This window comes from Grampus griseus (genome assembly GCF_964374135.1).
Source record: "Grampus griseus genome assembly, chromosome: 12".
NCBI lineage: Eukaryota > Metazoa > Chordata > Mammalia > Artiodactyla > Delphinidae > Grampus > Grampus griseus.
The window spans coordinates 55,396,818-55,419,766 of record NC_139006.1 but is presented as its reverse complement, the minus strand read 5'-3'; positions in this window follow the sequence as shown (position 1 = coordinate 55,419,766).

Sequence of the window (22,949 nt, the reverse complement as noted above, 5' to 3'; positions counted from 1 at the left end):
TGATCAAGGGATCAATCCAAGAAGAAGATATAACATTTGTAAATATTTATGCACCCAACATAGGAGAACCTCAATACATAAGACAAAGACTAACAGCCATAAAAGGGGAAATTGACAGTCACACAATCATAATAGGGAACCTTAACACCCCACTTTCACCAATGGACAGATCATCACAAATTAAAATAAATAAGGAAACACAATCTTTAAAAGATACATTAAACAAGAAGGACTTAATTGATATTTAGAGGATAATCCATCCAAAAACAACAGAATACACATTCTTCTCAAGTGCTCATGGAACATTCTCCAGGATAGATCATAACTTGGGTCACAAATCAAGCCTTGGTAAATTTAAGAAAATTGAGATTGTATCATGTATCTTTTCCAGACACAATGTTATGAGACTAGATAACAATTACAGGAAAAAATATGTAAAACATACAAACACATGCAGGCTAAACAACACACTACATAATAACCAAGAGATCACTGAGGAAATCAGAAGAAATCAAAAAAATACCTAGAAACAAAGGACAAAGAAAACACGATGATCCAACACCTATGGGAGTCAGCAAAAACAGTTCTAACAAGGAAGTTTATAGCAATACAATCCTACCTTAAAAAATAAGAAACATTTCAAATAAACAAACTGACCTTACAGCTAAAGCAATTAGAGAAAGAAGAACAAAAAAATCCACAAAGTTAGCAGAAGGAAAGAAATCATAAAGATCAGATCAGAAATAAATGAAAAAGAAATGAAGGAAATGATATCAAAGATCAATAAAATGAAAAGCTGGTTCTTTCAGAAGATAAAAAAAAATGATAAACCATTAGCCAGACTCATCAACAAACAAAAGAAGACTCAAATCAATAGAATTAGAAATGGAAAAGGGGAAGTAACAACTGATACTGCAGAAAAAAAAGGATCATGAGAGATTACTAGAAGTAACTATATGACAGTAAAATGGACAACCTGGAAGAAATTGACAAATTCTTAGAAAAGCACAACCTTCTGAGAATGAACCAGGAAGAAATAGAAAATATAAAGAGACCAACCACAAGCACTGAAATTGAAACTCTGATTTAAAATCTTCCAACAAACAAAAGCCCAGGAACATTTGGCTTTACAGGTGAATTCTATCAAAAATTTAGAGAAGAGCTAGCACCTACCTTCTAAAACTCTTCCACAATATACCAGAGGGAGGAACACTCCCAAACTCATTCTACAAGGCCACCATCAACCTGATACCAAAACCAGAAAAAGTTGTCACAAAGAAGGATAACTACAGGCCAATATCACTGATGAATATAGATGCAAAAATCCTCAACAAAATGTTAGGAAACAGAATCCAACAGCACATTAAAAGGATCATACACTATGATCAAGTCAGGTTTATCCCAGGAAAGCAAGGATTCTTCAATATACGCAAATCAATCTACGTGATACACCATATTAACAAATTGAAGGAGAAAAACCATATGATCATCCTAATAGATTCAGAGAAAGTTTTCAACAAAATTCAACACCCATTTACAATAAAAACCCTCCAGAAAGTAGGCATAGAGGGAACTTTCCTCAATATAATAAAGGCCATATATGACAAACCCACAGGCAACATCATCCTCAATGTTGAAAACTTGAAACTATTTACACTAAGATCAGGAACAAGGCAAGGGTGCCCACTCTCACCACTATTATTCAACATAATGTTTTAGCCACAGCAATCAGAGAAGAAAAGGAAATAAAAGGAATCCAAATTGGAAAAGAAGAAGTAAAGCTGTCACTGTTTGCAGATGGCATGATACTATATATAGAGAATCCTTAAGATGCTGCCAGAAAATGACTAGAGCTAATCAATGAATTTGGTAAAGTAGTACGATTCAAAATTAATGCACAGAAATCTCTTACATTCCTATACACTAATGATGAAATATCTGAAAGTGAAATTAAGAAAACACTCTCATTTACCACAGCAACAAAAAGAATATAATACCTAGTAATAAACATACCTAAGGTGACAAAAGACCTGTATGCAGAAAATTATAAGACACTATTGAAATAAATTAAACATGATATAGATGGAGAGATATTCCCTTGTTCCTGAATTGGAAGCATCAATATTATGAAAATGACTCTACTACCAAAAGCAATCTACAGATTAAATGCAATCCCTATCAAAAAAATACCAGTGGCATTTTTCACAGAACTAGAACAAAACATTTCACAATTTGTATGGAAACACAAAACACCCCGAATAGCCAAAGCAATCTTGAGAAAGAAAAACGGAGCTGGAGGAATCAGGCTCCCTAACATCAGACTATACTGAAAAGCTACTGTAATCAAGAAAATATGGTACTGGCACAGTAACAGAAATATAGATCAATGGAACAGGATAGAAATCACAGAAATAAATCCACACACATAGTGTCACCTTATCTTTGATAAAGGAGTCAAGAATATACAGTGGAGAAAAGACAGCCTCTTCAATAAGTGGTGCTGGGAAAAGTGGACAACTATATATAAAAGAATGAAATTAGAACACTCCCTAACAAACACCTTATGAAAAATAAACTCAAAATGCATTAAAGACCTAAATGTAAGGCCAGACACCATCAAACTCTTAAAAGAAAACATAGGCAGAATACTCTATGATATAAATCACAGCAAGATCCTTTTTGACCCACCTCATAGAGAAATGGAAATAAAAAGAAAAATAAACAAATGAGACCTAATGAAGCTTAAAATCTTTTGCACAGCAAAGGAAACAAATAAGGTGAAAAGACAACCCTCAGAATGGGAGAAAATATTTGCAAATGTGGCAACTGACAATGGATTAATCTCCAAGATTTACAAGCATCTCATTCAGCTCAATATCAAAAAAAAAAAAACAAAAACAAACAACCCAGTCAAAAAATGGGCAGAAGATCCAAATAGACATTTCTCCAAAGAAGATATACAGATTCCCAACAAACACATGAAAGAATTCTCAACATCATTAATCATTAGAGAAATGCAAATCAAAACTACACTGCGGTATCTCCTCACACCAGTCAGAATAGCCATCAACAAAAAATCTAGAAACAATAAATGCTGGAGAGGGTGTGGAGAAAAGGGAACCCTCTTGCACTGTTGGTGGGAATGTAAATTGATACAGCCACTATGGAGTTTCCTTAAAAAAAACTACAAATGGAACTACCATACGACCCAGCAATCCCACTACTGGGTGTATACCCTGAGAAAACCATAATTCAAAAAGAGTTATGTACCAAAATGTTCATTGAAGCTCTATTTACAATAGGCAGGACATGGAAGCAACCTAACTGTCCATCAACAGATGAATACATAAAGAAGATATGGCACATGCATACAGTGGAATATTACTCAGCCATAAAAAAGAATGAAAATGAGTTATTTGTAGTGAGGTGGATGGACCTAGAGAGTGTCATTCAGAGTGAAGTAAGTCAGAAGGAGAAAAATAAATACCATATGCTAACACATATATATGGAATCTAAAAAAAAAAAACAACAACAAAATAATGGTCATGAAGGCTTAGCAGGAAGATGGAATAAAGATGCAGACCTACTAGAGAATAGAATTGAGGATATGAGGAGGGGGAATTGTAAACTGGGACAAAGTGAGAGAGTGGCATGGACATATATACACTACCAAGTGTAAAATAGATACCTAGTAGGAAGCAGCCGTATAACATTGGGAGATCAGCTCGGTGATTTGTGACCACCTAGAGAGGTGGGATAGGGAGGGTGGGAGGAAGGAAGATGCAAGAAGGACATATGGGGACATATGTATATGTAAAACTGATTCACTTTTTATAAAGCAGAAACTATCACACCATTGTAAAGCAAGTACACTGCAATAAAGTTGTTAAAAAAAAGATGATAGTGGTCCCATAGCTGCTGGATCCATCTTACCCACAGCAGGACAGTACAATCTTGGGAATGATTGGGCTCCACCCAGGAGCAGACCAACATAAGCAACACATGGGGGTCTGTGACACATTAGACCCTTCAGCCAGCTGTGTTGGTAACCAGCCACACCCACTAACAGTCTGATGATACCAGCTCTAGGACACTTGGGCACTGTAGTCAGACCCAGGACCCACCTCTTCCCACCAGTAAGCCAGCACTAGCCCCAGGGATGCTAGGGATACTTCAGCCAGCCACCCCATGACCCGGACCCACCAACCAGATCTCCACACAAGTCAGGGCCTGGTAACCAATCAGACCAGGGACCATCCAAGTCTACCAAACTGCCCACAGTGGTCAGGCTGCCACTACAGAAGGACTCACAGAGCCCGCATAAGAGGAACCACTAGAGCATATAGCTCTGGTGATGAGAGCATTTTGCAGCTGGGATGACTCCTACGAAAGGTCACTTCTCCAAAGTCAGGAAACATAACCAATCTACCAGATATACAGAAATAAAAACAGCCAGTTATGTAAAATGAGGTGTCAGAGGAATATGTTTTAGTGGAAGAAACAAGATAAAACCCCAGAAGAACAAAGTCAAGTGGAGATAGGTAATCTTTGTGAGAAAGAGTTCAAGGTAATGATGGTAAAGATGATCAAAGAACTTGGGAAAAGAATGGATGCACAGTGAGAGAAATAAGAAGTTTTTAACAAAGAGTTAGAAAATATAAAGAAGAAGCAGACAGAGATGAAGAATACAATAACTAAAATGAAAATTGCACTAGAAAGAATCCATAGCAGACTGAAGAATACAGAGGAATGGATCAATGAGCTGGAAGACACAGTAGTAGAAATAATTGACCTTCAGCAGAAAAATATTAAAAGATAGGAAAAGTTTAAGAGACCTCTGGGACAACATCAACCTTACTAACATTCACATTATAGGGGTCCCAGAAGGAGAAAAGAGAGAAAGAAGGTGAGAACATGTTTGAAGACATAATAGCTGAAAACTTCCCTAACTTAGGAAAGGAAAGAGAAATTATACTTACTCTCTATACAGTAAGTATAGAGAGTCCCAAATAAAATCAACCAAAAGAGGAACACACCAAGACACAGTATAATTAAGATGGCAAAACTTAAAGATAAAGAGAGACTATTTTTTTGTTTGTTTGTTTGTTTTTTTTTTTGCGGTACGTGGGCCTCTCACTGTTGTGGCCTCTCCCGTTGCGGAGCACAGGCTCCAGACGCGCAGGCTCAGCGGCCATGGCTCACGGGCCCAGCCGCTCCATGGCATGTGGGATCTTCTCGGACCGGGCACGAACCCGCATCCCCTGCATCGGCAGGCAGACTCTCAACCACTGTGCCACCAGGGAAGCCCAAGAGAGACTATTAAAAAAAGCAAGGGAAAAACAACAAATTGCATATAAAGGAAATTCCATAAGTATATCAGCTCATTTTTTGACAGGAACTCTGCAGGTCAGAAGGGAGTGTCAAAACATTTTTAAACTGATCAAAGGGATAGACCTACAACCAACAATACTCTACCTGGTAAGAGTTTCATTCAGATTTGATGGAGAGATCAAAAGTATTCAAAAAGAGGACTTCCCTTGTGGCGCAGTGGTTGAGAGTCTGCCTGCCAATGCAGGGGACATGAATTCGTGCCCTGGTACAGGAAGATCCCACATGCCACGGAATGGCTAGGCCTTTGAGCCATGGCCGCTGAGCCTGCGCATCCAGAGCCTGTGCTCCACAATGGGAGAGGCCACAACAGTGAGAGGCCCATGTACCGAAAAAAAAAAATCAAAAAGAGCAAAAGATAAGACTTCACCAGCACCAAACCAGCTTTACAAGAAATATTAAAATGGTTTCTCTAAGCAAAAATGAAAAAGCCACAATTAGAAATATAAAAATTATGAAAGGAAGACTTTCATTGGTAAAGACAAATATACAGTAAACATAGTAAATCAAATAGAAAGCTAGAAGGAAGTCTAAAAGAAAAAGTAGTAAAATCATCTATATCCACAATAAGCAGCTAAGGGATATACAAAACAATTTGATGTAAAATATAATGTCAGAAAGTAACCATAAAGGGAGGAGAGTACAAATGCAGGGTTGTTAAAATGCATCTGAAATTAAGAGAACAGCAAGTTAAAACAATTACAATTAGATATAGACAGATAGATTGGTTTATATTTAGCTAGCTAGTTAGCTAACTAAATATAAACCTCATGGCAGCTACAAACCAAAAGATCTATAATAGATAAACACAGAAAAAAGACAAAGGAATCAAATATAACACTAAAGGTTGTCATGAAATCACTAGAGTATAGGACAAAAGAAGAAGAAAGGAACAAAAAACAACTACAAAACAACTACAAAAAATTAACAAAATGGTAATAAGAACATATATATCAATAATTATGCTAAATGTATGTGGACTAAATGCTTCAATCAAAAGACAAAGAATAGCTGAATGGGTAAAAAAAAAAAACCTGGGGCTTCCCTGGTGATGCAGTGGTTGAGAGTCCACCTGCCGATGCAAGGGACATGGGTTCGTGACCTGGCCTGGGAAGATCCCACATGCCACAGAGCGGCTAGGCCTGTGAGCCATGGCCACTGAGCCTGCACATCTGGCGCTCCATAATGGGAGAGGCCACAACAGTGACAGGCCCATGTACCACAAAAAAAAACAAAAAATAATCAAATATGTATATATGTTGCCTAAAAAAGTCTCACTTCAGATAAAAGACATACATAGACTGAAAGTGAGGGGGTTTATACATATATTCCATGCAAATGGAAATCAAAAGAAAGCCAAGGTAGCAATACTTTATATTACAAAAAATAAACTTTAAAACAAAGACTACTACAAGTGACAAAGGACATTACATAATGATCAAGGGATCAATCCAAGAAGAAATATATCAATTGTCAATATATATGGATCCAAAGTGGAAGCACCCAAATACCTAAAGTAAATGTTAACAGAAGAAATGAAGAAATTGACAGTAACTGAATAAAAGTAGGGAAATTTAATACCCCACTTATTTAGATGGCCAGATCATCCAGACAGCAAATAAATAAGGAAACGCTGACCATAAATAACAATTAGGCCTGATGGACTTAATAGAAATATGTAGAATATTCCATCAAAAGGTGCAAAATACACATTCTTCTCAAGTGCACATGGAACATTCTCCAAGATAGATCACATGCTAGACCAAAAAACCTTGAAAAATTGAAGAAAGTTGAAGCCATATCAACCATCTTTTCCAACCACAACACTACAAGAATAGAAATCAACTGCAAGAAAAAAAAAAAACTGAAAAAACAAACACACAGAGGATAAACAGTATGCTGCTAAACAACCAATGGATCAGTGAAGAAATCAAAGAGGAAATCAAAAATACCTGAAGACAAATGAAAACAAAGACACAATGATCCAAAATCTATGGGATGAAGGAAAAGCAATTCTAAGAGGGAAGATTATAACAAAACAAGCTTACTACAGGGAATGAGAAACATCCAAAACACACAACCTAACCTTAAACATAAAGGATATACAAAACAAACAAACAAACAAACAAAACCCAAAGTTAGTAGAAAGAAAGAAATCCTAACGATCAGAGCAGAAACAAATGAAATAGAGACAAAAAAAACAATTAAAAAGTCACTGAAATTAAGAGCTTGTTCTTTGAAAAGATAACAAAATTGATAAACCTTTAGTTGGACACAAAGAGAGAGAGAGAACCTATATCAATAAAACCAGAAATGAAAAAGGGGACACCACAGAAATACGAAGGATCATAAGAGATTACTATGAACAATTATATGTCAATAAAAGGGAAAAGCTAGAGGCAATGAAAAAAAATTACTATAAATGTAAAATCTCCTAAGACTGAACAAGGAAGAAACAGAATTATAAACAAACTAATTACCAATAATGAACCAGTGATAAAAATTATCCCAACAAACAAAAGTGTAGGACCAGGTAACTTCACAGGTGAATTCTACCAATTATTTAGAGAACAGTTAAAACCTATGTTTCTCAAACTATGCCAAAAAATTGCAGAGGAAAGAACATTTCTGATTTCATTCTATGAGGCAGGAACGCTTTGATACCAAAACCAGACAAAGGTATCACAAAAAAGAAAATTACAGGCCTCTATTACTGGTGAACATAGACACAAAATTCCTTAACAAAGTGTTAGTAAATGGAATCCAATGATATATATTAAAAGGATTTTATAACATGGTCAAGTGGGATTTATCACATGGATGCAAGGATGCTTCAATAACCATAAATCAATCAATGTGGTACATCACATTAACAAGTTGAAGAATAAAACCACCATATGATCTCAATAGATGCAGAAAAAGCTTTTGATACAAATCAATATCTATTTATAAAAAAAACGTTCATAAAAGCAAGTATAGACAGAACATACCTCAACACAATAATGGCCATAAATGATAAGCCCACAGTTAACACCATACTCAGTGATGAAAAGCTTGAAAGCATTTCCATAAGAACAAGACAAGGATGGCTACTCTCACCACTTTTATTCAACATAGTATTGGAAGTCCCTAGCCACAGCAATCAGATAAGAAAAATAAATAAGAATCCAAATTGTAAACGAAGTAAAACTGTCATTATTTGATCATATGATACTATACATAGAATATCTTAAAGACACCACCAAAAACCTATTGAGTTTAGTAATGTTTGTTTAGCAATGTTATAGTATACACAATTAATCAGTGAGTTTAGTAATGTTATATTTTAGTGAGTTTAGTAATGTTATAGTATACAAAATTAATATACAGAAGTATTATAGTTTAGTAATGTTATAGTATACTATATGGAAGATATTTAAGTGTCCATCAGATAAAGAAGATAGGCTATATATATATATATATATATATATATATATATATACACACACACACACACACACACACACATATAAAACAGAATACTACTCAGCCAAAAGAAGAATAAAATTTTGCCATTTGCAATAACATGGATGGACTTGGAAGGTATTATGCTTAGTGAAATAATTCAGACAGAGAAAGACAAATACTGAATGTTTTCACTTATATGTGGAATCTAAAAAACAGAACCAACCATTGAATATAACATAAAAAAAACTGGTTTACAAATATAGAGCTCAAACTAGTGGTTTCTGGTAGGATAGGGATGGAGGGAGGGGGAAAGATAGGGGAAGGGGATTAAGAGGTACACACTACTAGATATGAAATACATAAGTTATAAGGATATATTGTGCAACATGGGGGGTATAGCCAATGTTTTATAACAACTATAAATGGAGTATAATCTATAAAAATTTTGAATCAATATGTTGTATGCCTGCAACTCATATATATTGTAAATCAACTATACCTCAATAAAAATAGAGACACAAATCTTTTCTGAGTTTTTGCTTGTTAAAACCATTTGTTTCCTAATGTTATCAGTTGACATTTTCTCCAGGTATAGAATCTTTACATCACTTTCTATCTTCAAAAAATTTGTAGGTTTTGCCTGGAGAGCTCTTCTGGTGTTGACAGTTGCTATGGAGAAGTTGTGGCCAGCCTTGCTTGCTTCTGTTTTCTCCCCTTGTGTATATGAATCACTTGTATCTCATGATACCCTAAGGATTCTTCTTTTATGATTGAACATCAGTGCCTTTACTATGATGTGCTTCAGTTATTCATTCTTATTATACCCTGCCACAGGTTGTATCTTTTAATATTTATAAATAATAATTTTTAATTGTATGAATTTTTTGAGTTAATATTTCAATGTCTGTTTTTTTATAAATTTGTTTTTTTTAAATTTTTCCTTTAATAACACTGTTTGTTTGTAGGTTGAATCTTTATTTCCTGCTTTTTTTGTATATCCTTTATTTCTATTTAATTTTTCTTATATTTTCATTCTTATGTCTTATGGTCCTTATATTTTAGTTGTGTTCCCTTTATTTGCCCTACATTTCTGTGATGATGTTATTTTTTATTCTATTTTTTCCTGACCTGTTTCAACTCATAATATCCATGTCCACTTTTGCCCCACTATCATGTTTTTAATGTATTATCATTATTGTTATTATTGTTATTATTATTATCTGCTTCAAAGCAGAGTTGGACATAGTATCTTTCTTCAACAATGGTAAATATTTTGTTTATGTTTTTATCTACATCTTGGCAACACTTTTTTAGTAGTATTCTTTTTTCCTCTTTGTCTTTTAATGTCTTTCTGTGGATATTGTGCTTTCTCTTTTCATCATCTTCACTGAAGGATGTGAATATGTTCTGTGTGAGATATTTTCAGTGGGTTCCTTTGGCAGTTGAGGGCCCAGAGCCTTTTTATAGTAGAGCTGAAATTTATCATAAGCTCTAGGTTTTTGTGTATAAGTCTCTGCTAAAGACAATTCTACCAGCTAACAGAGTTAGGCATCTGTGCTTTTTGTATTGTAATGGTTCTCTTTTCCTCAGCACCATACAAATTATATTATATAAAAATGACTTGTTTGTATGATTGATCCTTGGTTTAGTATAATCATGTCTATTCCCTAACTGATTCCATGATATCTCCTGCACCAGCCAGTACAGAAAACTATACTATATATATTTTTTGTCTAATTAACACCTTCAAAATACTGGTCATTAACACCTATTAATTTAAATAAATTGATAAACTCTCTTCCTTGAAGGAATTTATAATTTATCTTGTACTAGATAAAGAGGAGTAAATTAAACATCTTAAAAATAAAATGATACCTACAACAGGATTTCAGAGAAGTAAGGATCTCTCTATCATCCCAGGAGGAATGAGACCATATTTAAGCTCATGAATAAAGAGAAAAAGCAAACATAAAATTGTGAATAATGGTTCCACAGTAAGTCACTTTCTGCTGCATGTTTTGTGATGTTATCTAACATCAATACCATATGTAACTTTAGATTTAGGTTGATATTTTGTAATCCATGCTCATTTAGACTTAGCAATACAGTGTGTTGATTTCTTTGCTCACTACAGTTTCTTAAACTTCATTTCCTTCACTAGGACTCATTTATTTTACTTGCTGGTATGTATGCTTTAGTAATTCTTTTCAGATTTGAGTTATGGATGGTAAAATATCCATGTCCTACAAAATCTGAAAATATCTTTATTTTTCTCTAAAAAATTAATAATAGTGTTCAACATATTTTTTTTTCTAAGAATCCTGAGGAAGTGCACTTCTTGCATTCAGCATTACTTATGAGAATTTGAGGGCAAGGTATGTTGCTTTGTTTCAAATTCCTTTTATACTCTTTTTTAAACTTAAGACACTCTTAGGGGGTTCTCTCTATCTTTGGATAAAGATCTTTGGAATTTCAAAATTCACTATGATATTTCTTTGCACAGTCCTTTTTTTTTTTTTTTTAAGTCACAATAAATGTGAACTCTTTCAATCTAGAAAGTCATATATTTTTCCGTCATGGAAAAAATTGAAATTTTGTATTTACCACTTTTCTCCTTCATTTTCCTATGATCTCTTTCTCAAACTTTATTTACATATGTCCAAATATATGCCCATGTGCTTTAATATCTTTCTACTTTTAAACTCCATGAGAGTTGGGGGAAATCCTCAATTCCACCTTGCTACCAAAAGACACAATTATCATTTAGCATTTGAATAGTCCACTATTCAACTTTTCTATTCACGTTTTTCAAGGATTAAATTTTCAGTCTCCAAGTTTTCAAGTTGAATCTTAAAAAAAGTATCATGATATCCTCTTGTGTTTCTCAGAGGACATATATAGCTAATATTTAGTCTAATATCTTGCCTGTTTTCTTCACTGTTTCTGTGAGTTTTGCTGCATTTTGTGCTTTTCCTTCATGATGTGGCCCTCCCCAGATATTTGGTTATGCTCAGTTATGTCTTTATCTGATTATGCCTGGTGGTGTGTTTTGATTTAGGATGCACCGTTACGTTTTTGGTAATGCTGTCTCTGCACAGAGGCCATGGGCTATGGGGCCAGGTCTTACCACTGTGGTTTAGAACGATGTCTGGGTAGAGTTACAGTGAAGGAGAGGCACTGTTGTTCAGTGCTGACCCAAAGATTTGAGGGTGAGGAGAGATGCAGAAATTCCCACCTGTGCCACTCAAACTAATTCCCCTGCAATTGCTTCAGCCTCGCCCTGCTCCTGATACCATGCCATTGTTAGAGCCACTCTGACCTTTTGTAGCAGTGTGTAGTCTGCCTCAGGCTGCTTTCCATATTTTAGATATTACTCATCCAATGGAGTTGCCCCTCCACTATGGCTGTGGATTCATTCTCTAATGGTACTCTGAATTGGTGATGGAAAGAGAGTCAGTATTGTGTGTGCCCTCTTGAATTTGTAAAGTAGAAATTAGATGTAACATTCTAACTACTGCTGTGGGGACATCTCTGGATTTTTCATGCTCTTAACACTTGTTGATATAATGATTTCTTCGAATTGTGGGATGAGAACAACGATCAACCTTTGAGAGCTAGCGGTTTCAAACCCAGCAAATTGATAGGGGCTGCTTGGCTACAAGTGTTGCCATTTCCTGCTGCATTCAGTTGGGGGACAATTGAAAAATTCATGAGACATGCCCAGCTAGAACAATAATCTTCCTGCCTTCTCCTTATTTAAATCCTGAACTACTGACACAAATCCTTCTTTGAATAATCATGTTATAAATAATGAGTAAATCATGTAAAATATGCCCTAACTTCTCCATCCTTTCGAACTCATCTGCTTCAATAAGCTTTCTCTAACATATCAGCCTAATTTATCATGCAGTCCCTACATCAAAGTTTCAAAATCAGGAATGGGAATGTTTATAGAGGAAGGACAGGTCATCATGCTTGTTGTTTGTGACTTTCTTTATGACAATCTACCTGAAGGTTTTGCTTTTCAAATATGATGTAGTCACAGGAGAGTGAAGATTTTGTAACAAAAATTGGCAAAAACTGAATTCAATGGGGGAAAATATTTGCACTTATTACTTCATCAATATCTCCAGAAACAGGAGCTCCAAATCCTACGTGTTACATCCATTCTCCTTCCCTCACTTCATCAGTCCTGCTAACGTTTTACCTGCAGTGACTCTTGAGAGCCTATTTCTCCGTCCTGTCACTCTTGCTACTATAAACTTTTCTTATTATCTGGTCCAAGCTTCTCCTTTCTTAGCTCCAGTCTGCTGCACCTACTACTGCCATCAGCTGAGGCTGTGAATAATTTCTACCCTTCATTTATAGTGCTACCTTCAAGATATTTACAGTCTGAGATCATATCCCTCTTGAGCTTTCCTTTTCCACCAGTCCAGCTTTCCCCAAACTCTCTTGCCAGTTTATGGAGATTTGTTTCCATTCTTGATATATTTCTCTAGTTTTCCTACTTCCTTCCAAAGAAAGCCAAATAGTGCCGGATGTTCCCGGTGCTCTGGCAGGAGGGAGGCGAGACATGCGAAGTTACCCCTCCTCACTGTGTGTGTCCTCTTTGGAGTAGAGCCTAAGAACTGATAATCGTTGCACTCATAAAAATAAGCATAATCCCAGTAAACTAACCCTGTTAATAAATCAGAGAAAACCGCCATTCGCCAGCTGCTTCCCTTGCTCCCAGGGTCTCTGCGATATAATAGGGCATAATTCACTCCTCACAAACACTTAATACGCATTTCTGCCATTGAGAATCTGATAATATTCAAATACTACTGCGGTATTATGCAGCTCACAATTGCAGATGAGATTCTATAACAGCCTCACACTTTGGCATGCATTATGTAAGTTGGGATAAAATTGCCTGTCTTAAAACTCTTCTTCAATCGCAACCCAATATCATCGTTTCACACACAGAGCTTCGGGACCATTAAAAATTTAGCTTCTTCTCTATTTAGCAGGTTCTGTGAAAAAGAACAGAAACAGACAAACAGATGTTCCCTCTTCTGAGTCCCAGGGGCTCTGAGGCGGAGCAGAGACATGCTGAAGTGGAGACAACAACAATGACACTGAAGATACATTTCTTCTGATTTAAAAAAATAGGATAAAGAGAGAGAAAAAAAGACAGAAACCATTTACTGTCTCTTCAGGAAAAGTAGGAATACTCCACATTACACTGGTGAATGCTGTTCTGAACTGGAGAGATTTTCTAGGAGGTTACCACCTACCACAAATTCTCCACATAGTCTCCTGAAAGGTGAAGTGATGGGTGAATTTTGTATTGCTAGTAGTAGATATTAGTAGCTCAGAGATGAGAGTGTCAAAAAAAAAATCCTACCCCTTCCCGCAATCTGCCCCAGTGCCAAATCTTTTAACAGGGACAAAAATCTTCCATTCCACAACTCAGAATATATGTCTGAACATGAACACACCCTCAGGGAAGGTGATGCAGGGATTCTCATTTATCTTAAGTGGTAAAAGACAGATGTAAAACATTTTCCCATTGCAAGTTTTGATAGAAGAGGATAAAACCAAGGCTCCTAATATAAGTTAGGAAGGTGGGAAAGGCATCTATAAAAGGCAGAAAATAGCATGCCTTCCCTTCCCCCAGTAAAGGGAAGATAATTTTGTAATGAGATATCCTACCAAGAATGCAGAATGAGGAAGGAGTCAGAATATGGAATTTCTAGTCCTGGCTCTCTTTCCAAGAAGCTACAGGATCCTGGCCAAGTTGCCTACACTTAGAGCCTCAGTTTTCTTTATTGATAAACTAGGGGTTTGGGCTACCAGCTGTCCCAGTCCTGATATACTAGGATAACTCTGCTGATGAGCAGACCAGAATATATTATCCACTTTAATGTCTTTGGGCTTAGATCAATGAGAACTTAAAAAGGAAAATTGTGAAGGTAACATAGGGAGATAACACATATAGACAGATGGTTTGCCAATTAGTCATTAGAATGTTTTTTTTTTCCTTTTTTCCCCCCCTCTCTTGCTTTGCTGTCCTTTGCCTTTGAAGATGACTGTGCTAATGCAGCTGACTCTCCTCATGAGGGTGTGGCTGAGAAGATGAAAGAAAGCTACAGGACACATTTCCCTTTCTTTTGTAGACTTGGTGGGGAGGATCTGTCTTTTTTGCTCCCACTTTGATTTCTGCTTCTGGTTATTCGGAGACCAGTTAATCCTTAGTGACAGCAGCTGACCACTTCCACAAAACTTCAGAGAAATATGCCCAGCTACCATTTCTGGGAGGAGGGATTTCTCTGACAGTTTGGGAATGATTACCTTTGTGGGACTGCAGCTGCTAGGGAGATGGGGAGAAGCTTGTTGCTGCATTCTGATGTCTTATTTAAAGACCAAGTAAAGGCAGAGGAATTGATAGTTTGAAGTTAAATCAAACCCAAAACACAACAGAACTCCCAGAAAAAATTTGAGTAGGATAAAATGTTGTTTTTAATTTTGTCTGTTTTTACCTGAAATTATCCAGTTGCTCTGTCTACAAAGGTATTCATAATTGAATATTTTCTCATTTCTGATCCTCAGTTTGCTTATATGTGTGCATTGGTGAAACTGATTTACTCCTCAGTGGGATTTGTGTATTCATACTGATATGGTTCATATCCTTCCATTTTAATCTGCAATTTAGTTAGATAAATACCCTAGATTACTTCCAGAATGCTTGACTCAATGTACCCATGTTCTATAGTGGAAATATACACTGGACTGGGTGGGAGGAGCCTTGTATTCTAGCCTTGTCTCTTTCCTTCTACTTATGAACTACAAGAGAGTCACATTGTCCTGGAAATCTTGAGTCTTTGATCTATAAAATAAAGGGGGTGATGTATTTGGTCTTTCAGTGACTCCCCAGTAATAGGGTTTGTTGTTTTACTACTAACAGCCATATTAGCTAAGTAAAACTGCCAGGGAAAGAGTAACAAGCAGAGAAATTCAGCAGAATGGTGGAAGGTTGCACTAACTATGCCAGAGGTTATGTCAGTGGCCGGGGTCCAGAGGGTAAGCCTGATGTGATAGGAACCAGATGGAAGGTGTTTGAGCACAGCCAAAGTTCCCTTCTGTGCAGGTATGCCTAGGCTCAGCGTCCTCTACAGCCTCATTGTTTTAAGTTGGAAGCAATTAGAAAAAAAAACAGTTCCATTATATGTAAAAATTTAAAACCAAACAAGCGTACATATGAAGAAATCTTAACAACTAAAATTTTTCTTAGAAAGAATGATTGATGTTAGGTTAGGCCATTTAAACTCTCCTGGGAAAAGTACTTAAGAATGAACTGTAAGAAAGGTTAAAATTAAGATGTAGAAGACATTAAGAACTCAAAGCATTATTTCATTTAAAAATTGACTTCAAAGGTATTTAGTTTAAAATCACGTAAAACTCCTTTTGTTGATTTTTAAACTACACTTTTTCACCAACCTCTCCAGTGCAAATAGAAAGGAACACACAGTGGCAATCTCAAACAAACTCTGACATGAATAGAAACCAAAAATATGTCGACAAATCAATAGATGTGGAACAGGATGGAGTTGATAAAGTTCTTGATAGCTCCAAGGGCAGATTCAAATGAAGGGTTGAACAATCATTTGCTAAATCTAATAAAAATTAATGACAGTAGTTCCATTCTCCATACATTTATCAATTCACTTAATAAATAAGTAGCTGTTAGGGAAATGCATTAGGTACTAAGGAAAGATCAGTGAACCAGATATATCCATGAGATTGACCCCTGTCCTCAAGAACCATATTATTTAACAGAGAACATAGTCAGTGAGCAAGTAATTTCAAGTATGATGAGAGCTATAAAAGGGCAAACTAACTTAATTACAAAGACAGAGAAGCACCTCAAAGACTGTCCTTTAACCTGAAAAGTTACAAATGAATAAGGAGTAAGTCAGACATTGGTCATTAATCCCCAGCTGCCTAGGAGCACCTCACCTTGGCTGTAGCTAAAGGGTGGGGTTAAGGTGAAATGGTGATAATTTTGGGCTACTCCTGGGAACAGTGAAGTCCAGGAGGGAGAGCTTGAGGCAAAAAAGTGCACTGCACAGAATAAACAAATTAGATATAATTAGAGCATAAAGAGAGAAGAATAACTAAAGTGGCATTCCTCAGAAAGGTAGTGGAGCCTCCTGATTTTGCTGGGCATTATAATGTAATTTCAGGGGATTTCTCTGGCTGTTTTGTGGAAATGGATTATTGAGGAAGCAAAAGGTATTAAAGTGCTGATTCCAAAGAACTGATGTGAAATGTAAGTACTTTATACACATGAAAACAAAAATGTCTTAAGATAGCCACAATCTAAAAAAAGTCACTAATGATTGAGGGTGGAGCTTCTCCAGGGTTTATTAAAGTTCACAGGACTGACCCTACTACAGTGCATTTCTACCCCACTGTCTTCATCCCACTCAGGCTGTGGGAGAGACCACTGTGATATGCAATGTATGCAGAGACACTCAAGAAAATCTCTAGTGAAGATGAGAGATGCTGCTGATGGCAGGAGACCGGAACTTTCCAGTTTGGATGACTATGTAGATAGCCAAATTACTAATCTATCCACCCCAGGGGTAGAAAAGAAAATCGGAGAGAAGATGCAGGCAGAGAAAGAAAATGGCAACCTTGACTCACACCCCTAGGCTTGGCAAAGACAAGTTAACCCTAGGTCAAGTGGACATTTGTAGAACAGTGCAGAAGGTAGAGGCATCTTGCCTGAAACCTGCTCCACAGAGCTGCTCGCTGAGTGAATGCTTCCAAGTTGCAAGAAGCAAGTGGGAACTGAGGGCAGATGGAACATCCAGGCTGGACAGGGTCCTGAGTGCCAGGAGGCTGCATTGGGCTCTGCCATTGCACAGAGTGTGAGCAGCTTATAAACAGTGGCCACACAGAGGCCATCATTGATGACAGGTCAGGGCAGGCAGAAAAGCAGCAGACATCAATGGAAAAGGATTAAAATTATCCCCAGTAAGTTAAGGGGGATAATTTTATAATTTTATATATATATATTATAATTATAATAATTTATTCTCACCCTTCATTTCTTTGTTCTGTCCCTCATTCTTGGGGAGTTAGAATGTAGAAAAAGGGTACTGGTGAGGGAGTGAAAGGTACCAGCCAGTCCTGGGCCGGCAATAGCAAGGAAAGTGTTTAGAATCAGATAAGAGTTGAAGCTTTTCATGTGGATATACTGATTTTTATATCTGAACTAGATGGAAAGTAATATAATCTTCCAAGTATATTGACAAAAAATCAGGGAAGAGCAGGAAGTTGTTCAATGAGGCACAGTTTGAGGCAATGTTTAGAAGAGGTAAAATCATCTCATTTTATACCCAAGTGGAGTGAGATTACTTAGTGAAGAGTTTGGATTGAATTAAATGTGGCTGCTCTCTGGGTCCCCAGCCCAAGGCTCTGCTCCAGTTCCTGATGGCAACCTGCTAAAGTGCAGAAGTTAACTTACTTTCTAGAGAGGTAGGTTTTTGAGGTCTTCTCTGAACAGCACCTGGTCCCAGAGAATAAACAATATTTTTAAGGTAAAAAACTAATATCCAGTGATACAAGTCAGCCCAGAATGAAGGCACTATTTTAAAATAAATGCAGAACTAGTTTTTCCCTATTCTTTATTTGAGAATAGGACGTTTTACCTTAATGTAACCAAAAGTTTCCTTACCAACTCCAACTCCCATGAATTAACCCTAACACATAAATTAGATTATTGTGAAATGTGGTGTCAAATCTTTGCCTCTAGAGAATGATAAAATAAAATAAACAAAAGGAAAATATAATAAAAAACTACTTAGTGTTTATGATAATAACTTACCCCCTCATCCCCATCTCCCTCTTATGGTAAGTAGGAGCTGCAGAGGCCTGGCGGGTTTAGAGAACAAGTGTAAGGCTGAGCATGCTGAAATTGAGGTGGGGCTCTAGAACAGGGGTGTCAGATATTTGTATTTAGAAAAGGTCTTTCTCAGAATAGGACTCAGGGGTTCTCAGTATATTTGTGGTGACTGAAGCCACAGACATGACTCTGCCTGGAAGCAGGTGAAAGATAAAATAGGAGCCCAGAATTATGTCTGAGCAGATTTTACATTGAACAGCAATTTTGTGCTTTTGTTAAAAAGTTTTACTTCCGCATTTTATTTTCATCATTTATCTGTAGGTAAGAGTTATTTTTCTTCCATTTCTGTATTAGAGAATGGAGGCACATATGTTTAAATCTAAGTGGCAAATCCAGAAGGACAAATCAAGCACCACATTTCCCAGTCCTATGTCCTTTCCAGTACACCTCAGTTACTTTCTAATTTTTTTCCCCACATGGAGTAAGAATTTTAACCTAAATTTTATGGATAATTTTTCTACTTTAATATTGAGAAATATCTCTAGGAAGTTGACTACTTGTCAAAGGGAGATATTTTAAAAATCTAAGAAATTGTATATGATTGATAATGATCTCACATATGCTGTCATTGTGTTTAACTTAGAAACAGAATCATCTCTTTGATTTGATGTGTATTTCAGGTGGTAATTTTAATAATGTTTTAGGACACCTTTTCTCAGGCACCAAAGAATTTACAGACATCCTAAATATTATCCTCCAACTACTCTCCTCACGAAAGTGATGTACTGCCTCTAAGGAGCCTGAGATCCACTTAGAATTTTTCATTAAGCTCCATTTAGTAACAGGAGATATGGCAACACACTGGGTGGCCAGTCCAGTACTATCCCCTTAACCCCAGTGGAGATCAGCTGATGAGAACTCACACTTTTGTTCATGGAAGAGCCCTGTGTCATCTTCAGATCCTTGTTTCTGTTTAGAATTGAGAGAAATGCCTTTTCTCCATCAACTGTCAAATTGTCAAAACACACTGAGCTTGTTTGGATTTGGGGTATTGGAGTGGTGGGAAGACCATCTGCTTCCTCTGACGTGATGACTCCCCGTATTTTGCCAGATGTAATTATTCAGTCCCTGGTACCCAGGCTTTCTCTGAGATGAGGCATTCAAAGTCCACTATTAAACATTTTTCAAATAGAAGACAGGATTTTATGACTCTGCAACTATGGGATTAGCGGCTTTATGCTCCTTAGTTTTGTAATAATGTGTGTCTGCTTCCCCCATGCAGGCTATGCTGTGGTTAGTGTTGATTTGGTAAAGAATTTTCTGTTTTGTTTCTGCAGATATTGTGTTTATGGAGGGCAAATTGTATTTCCTGATAAAGCCTCCTTAAAGCACACTTCACTAATCCCAGTTCTCATATGTGGTTTTCAGTCTAAAACAAGGAAACCAATTATAAATGAATCTACCAGCACTAAGGAGAAATGGGGCCAGAGGTGGCATATCTACAGAGAACAATTGAGAAATAAAAGCATTTAAATATAAAATATTACAAAATATTACTTAGATATCAATTTAGTTAAAATGATATATATGCCTAGAAAGTCTCTGATCTTACTCTCCCAGACTGCAGATGACAGTCTAGCTTACTGCACAGATTTTAACATTACTCAAGTTAAATTTCTGGAAGTTAGAAACTTGTAAATTTCTTCTCACAGAGTTTTACAGTTAGAAAAAGACTTACAACCTCTTTTGACCTTTAGAGAGAGCAGTCAGGGTTGTGTGTTTTATTGTTTTGTATAAAAAATATACCTTTAAAGGCAGAAGGTACGTTCTGACACGTGTCCTCTGAATCTTTGTAACGCAGATCCTGGTTATAATGAGAACTCTTGAAATTGCTCATCTGTACCATTGTTGTGTTTGGCCCATTAAATTCTGAGCTCATGAAAGAAAAGAGTTCCATGTAGTCTCTACTAGGTCAGGGGCACATAGTTCTCTAAGAAAAATGCTGGCTAGAAAGAAGTGATTGATTGGGTGTTGTGAAGTGTTTATATAAACACGTGAGCTGGTTACATAGATATATTGCACTTGTGGCCTGAGGAGACAGTAAAGGAAGCCCGTCTGGAAGTCTGCACTCTGTCTCAAATTTGCTCTTCTTGGAGGGATGATGATAAAGGCAGAGGTGACTTTCCTACTTAGTGAAGTCTGCATGTTCAAGATCATTTGTATTTAAGGCAAATAAACCAAAGGGGTAATATGCAAAGTATGGACAATTTAGTGACCTTTATTCCTTCACTTACCTGCTAATGTGGAAGATAATGTTTCTAAATATTAAAATGATTACCTGATCACTTGATGATCCTAAAGTGGGCTTTTAGACTTCCACATGAAAGTGGAACCTTTGCAGTTGCCACTGTGGGCAAGTGACATAGCACTGCTTCTAGAGGCACCTAAAATTGTGTTTGTAAAGTAAGTGATGTAGTGTCTTCCATGAGGTGGGGAAGGGAGTCAGTGTTTAACTGGGGTGAAATCAAAAGGTAATTCTCTCCAACAAATATAATTCTCCTCATGGCCATAGGACAGAAGAGAATATCAGACATGACAAAGAGCAGGCACACAAGGACTCTGAGGCTCTGAGGTTGGAGAGAGAGAAGCTGTACTTACATAAAATAAGGAGCCATTTTGAGGTGCATACCACAGTCCTGGAAGATGAGACTGACAATAACTCACTAGAAGTGATGATGACCTTGAAGCAAGGTGATAGCTGCCCAAGTAAAACTTTCCCAAACAGCAGCTGTGCAGGACACAGGAAGATTAGAAGATTCTAGAAGACAAGAAATCTAAATTTACCCAGGGAAAATTCTCTTTTATTCCCATGTATGCAAACAGTCTCTCACAGATTTTTGGTGAGTAAGAAATCAAAATTCTATCAGAATTTTTGAGCATATCATATGTTGTCTAAGTGTATATACAAGGTAAATATGTAGTGAAATGTGTTTTGTGAAAAACTGCATTTTAAATGTATGTGATTTGGGATATATTATGGAAATATTTCTCAGGCTAAGGTAAATACTTGGTAATTCCAAGTTTTTTAAGAAATTTAGGATAAAATTATTTCTGACATCATATCTGGTGTAGAGATTGGGGTTGCTGATTATTAATGAAAAATCAAGAATCATTTCTTCATGTATTTGTATGGACACAGGTGATCATTTTAAGAAAAGCTTTGACCTTGCTCCACGTCCCCATCTGGTCTACCTCTGTACAGAAATAAAGATGCAATTTATTCATGAAAGAATACTTATTATGAAACTTTATTTTCTTAGAGAATGCTATTTCTAATTCTTCATTTCTTATGAAGTTACAGTATATACATTATTCATAATTTAGATGGTCTCAGATTTTGTATTTGGCAAGTATCTGTGAAGATGCATGCATCTACAACTCTGTAATTCTCAAACCTGATTCCCTCACGCATATTAGAATCACCTGGGATGCCAAGCACCCCTGCCCCCATATACACACACATCCATCACATACACATGTACACACACACACACACACACACACACATGCTACATACACATACTAGAGATAAAACTTGAAATAATCTGTTTTTATATCACAGGTGGGGGTCTGAACATTGGTATTTAAAAGTACCACCCAGTGGAATGTTAATTTGCAGCCAAGGTTGAAATCCATTGGTCTATAGTATATAATAATCTGCAGTTTTGCTAAGGCACAAAATTGAAACACTTGTGCTTGAAGTGAGTGGTTCAGTGTGTGGAGGAGGCCAGTCAGCTTCTAAACCTCCAGGCAGCCTGGTTTACTCTATCTGGGCTTACACACACACTGACTCTTAGGAAGTAAACAACAAAATTAAAAAAGCAAACAAACAAAAGCAAACCAAAATAACACTTTGCCTCCTCTTTGTGGAAAATTGGCTGAACAGAATGAGTCACTCTTATCTTGGATGTAAGTGAAACGATTGTGAAGATGCCTAAGAGAGCACAATAGTAGAAGATTTGTTAAGGGTATTCTAATTAAGCAATCTTATATCACCTCTATCTCCCTTATCTATAGTGGTGATCATTCTAGAGTTCTGTTAATGCAAAAAAAAAAAAAAAAGAGATTTGTCTGACTAGCTACATGTTAGAGTTTTTGGCCTTATGATGATCATCATAGGAACTAAGACTGATTCCAGACTAGCTTAATAGTGAACACTCT